Genomic DNA, 3037 nt, shown 5'->3' with positions numbered 1-3037 from the left:
ATGGTATGATAGTAGGATTGTAGATGGGAAACCGCAAGGAGGCCATCCAGTCCAATCCCTACTTTTACAGATACGGAAAGTGAGGCACGGAGGTTAATTAATTAAATGAATAATAAGTGGTTGAGGGAAGATCATGATCCCGGGGCTTCCTGATTCTCAGTCCAGTGACCAAGAGAGGTACTTAATAATTGCATATTGACTGATTGATTGGGAAGGTGTTAACGGGAGAGTGCCGGGGCTTTTACGTCCAGGGGAGGTGTTTTAGAGAGGAGGGGAATGAGATCATTTCTAAGGAGAGCGGTGGGAGAAGGGTAAGTAAAATTTAGGAGGTAAGAGCATGCTCAGTGACCGGGATGGGGGAGGGATTATAAATTGTAAGAACTTTCAAGGTGGAAAATAGCTTCGGGCCAGGGGTCCACAGCCTCCAGAGAGCGGGGTGTCCCGCACCCCCAAAGTTTGACCTGGCGGGTACCCGAGAAGCAGGAGGGGTTTTAGACACGGAGATAATGCCCACCTTCCGGGACATAAGAGACGGAGAATAATAAGAAGCGCGCTCCCCCCTGAGGGGACCCAGGCACCGCTGGGATTCGAACCCAGGATCTCCTGTTTACTAGACAGGCGCTTTAACCAACTAAGCCACGGCGCCGCCACGGACGAGGGGACGAGATGAATGGTAAAGAACGGAAGACTAAGTCCAAAGGTTAGCGCCCGAGGAGGAGGCGGCGGCGCGGGAGGGGGCGGGGGGAGCGCGCGAGCTCCCGCAAGAAATCGATCAACCGCTTGGAAGTTTCAAGTTGAAACGTCCTGAGTGAAGAGGGATGCCCCGGCCTTACCTGCCCTGCGCAGGCGCCGCAGCCCCAGGTGGGCGCCCTAGAGCGTCACCGTGCATCCGAGGCGGACCCGGGACTGCGCTCGGGCCGGCGCGGGGGCGGGGGCGGGGGCGGGGGCGGGGGCGGCCTTTGTCTCCCCAGCTCAGCTCCCAGCCGCGGGTCGTTGCGTGACTTTACAAAAGTCTTTCTTTCCCCACCTCTCCCGGAAGGTTTTTGTGGTTGCTGTTGTTCGCTATACATGAATTTTAAAAATCAAATACACTTTTTTAGAAATTTAAAACATTTAAAATCTTAGGAGCTGAGCCTTCCCTTGGTGTGTGATGCCTGTCTATTCCAGAAATACTTTTTACTTTTTCTTCAGCCTTTTGGCCCTGGGAAAACAGAAAGCCACTGACAAAGAGATGGGGTTTTTGGGTTGTTTCTACAAAAGCTGCGAGCTAAATGTCCAGGAGATGGGCCGAATGGTCCCTTTCGCCCTTTTTTTTTTTTTTAGGTCCCCAAAGTTAAAGCAAGCAGCTGCCTGGAGATGTCCCCCTTCTGCCCTTGCGCGGGGCTCCCCGCACTCCCGGGTCCCATCTGTCATCTTTAAATAAATACTTCAAATTCTCTCTTTGTTCTAAAAGATCCGGGCAACTCCCGAGGAAAAGCCCTTTGGGGAGAGACACAGCCTGAGACCGCCCGAGAGAAGGAAATCCTAAATCTGCCGGCTGTGGTGAGGAACACAGAAATTACCGACGCTCCTTTGGCTGCCAAGTAGGTGGTGTAGTGGGGAGGCCGGCGGCTCAGCTGCGCGTGGTCCGAGGTTCAAGGCCGTCCTCCTCTAAGAGTTGCGGGGCTGGCTTTTACAAGTTGGTATCATTTCCTCGCCTTTTTAATTTAGACTTTTCCAGGTCGAAAAAATCATTTTTTTTTCTCTTGCCCATTAATCCAGATTAATTTTCTTGTGTTGTCTGCATTGTTCTCTAATTACTTCAAGTCTCTATGTCTTGTCTCCCCAAAGCCCCCCAAGGGTCCGTAGCTTCCTTCGTACTCGGTGCAATGCAGAACGCTGGCAGGACCCCAGGTACTGAACTCAGGGGGTTGAATAAAAAAGGGAAGGGTTAAAAGTTCGACTAACCCTAAATAGGGCAAATGATGGAATTTCCTTTTGCTCAGGGAGGAAAATATCCAATTCCAGGTTCCATTCACAGATATTCTCCCTATAGTAGCTCAGTCTTTACAACCTTTAGAACTTGCTACCGAAACTGGGGTGGGAGTGTGTGTTTGGGGGGTGGGGGTGGGGGGGTGTAAGGGAGTGGAGGGATTTCCCCTTGGGTGAGATCTGGAACTCTCTTTCCATCTCTCTATCTCTTTGTCTCGGTTTCTGTCTCCGATTCTTGTCTCTGTCTTTGTCTTTGTCTCTCTATTGAGCTATATTACCTCGATCCCACTCCCTTACTCCTTACTCATTGTCGGTGCTATCACTATGTTCCTCTATATATTCTTCTCTGATTTCCATTTGTCTATGATTTGGATAAATGAGTTTCTTTCCTATTTCTCTATGTATATTCATTGTGGAATTAGTATTTGATGGGAAAAGGGTCTGAGGCCCCTTGGATATAGAGCATGGATATAAGTTCACTTCTTCCCCCCCCCCCCCCAAGTAATTAGCATAGTACCCAATATATTTTTCTTTCTTTCTTTTTTTTTATTAAAACTTTTTATTTATAAAACGTATGCATGGGTAATTTTTCAACACTGACCTTTGCAAAACCTTTTGTTCCAAAATTTCCCCTCCTTCCTCCCACCCCCGTCCCCTAGATGGCAGGTAGTCCAATACATGTTAAATATATTAAAATATATGTTAAATCCAATATATGTATACATAATTATAATTATGTTGCTGCATAAGAAAAATTGGATCAAGAAGGAAGGCTTTTGCAGTTATCCTAGTGTGGGGAAGAGTTTAAGATGTCTACAGGCTGTACAATTCAAAATGTCTAACAATTTGTCACAAATAGATCTGAAAACTGTCTTCATAGGGATGATAATTGAATCCCTAGGAGCTGATGAGACAGTCTATAGAGAAGAGAAGGGTACAGGAGGACCTCCAGCCTTTACCCAGAAGGACTGAGGTTTCCCTAGAGTTCAGGCAATCCCCATGTTCTCTCCTTCACTTGGAGACAGCAGGTAAGGAAGGATTCTCCCAACCAATGCTAATAAATAAG

The 3037-nt window shown here is 47.8% G+C and overlaps 1 non-coding gene across 1 annotated transcript; it reads right to left on the bottom strand.

Annotated features, from left to right (window-relative positions):
• Nucleotides 1-572: 572 nt before the first annotated feature.
• On the bottom strand, nucleotides 573-646 carry TRNAT-AGU. Its single transcript has one exon. It is a non-coding gene; the product is annotated as a tRNA-Thr (tRNA).
• Nucleotides 647-3037: the final 2391 nt, after the last annotated feature.

Source organism: Sarcophilus harrisii, chromosome 5, assembly GCF_902635505.1.
Source record: "Sarcophilus harrisii chromosome 5, mSarHar1.11, whole genome shotgun sequence".
Taxonomy (NCBI): domain Eukaryota; kingdom Metazoa; phylum Chordata; class Mammalia; order Dasyuromorphia; family Dasyuridae; genus Sarcophilus; species Sarcophilus harrisii.
The sequence above is the reverse complement of the archived record's forward strand: the minus strand, read 5'-3'. Positions and strand labels throughout refer to the sequence as shown.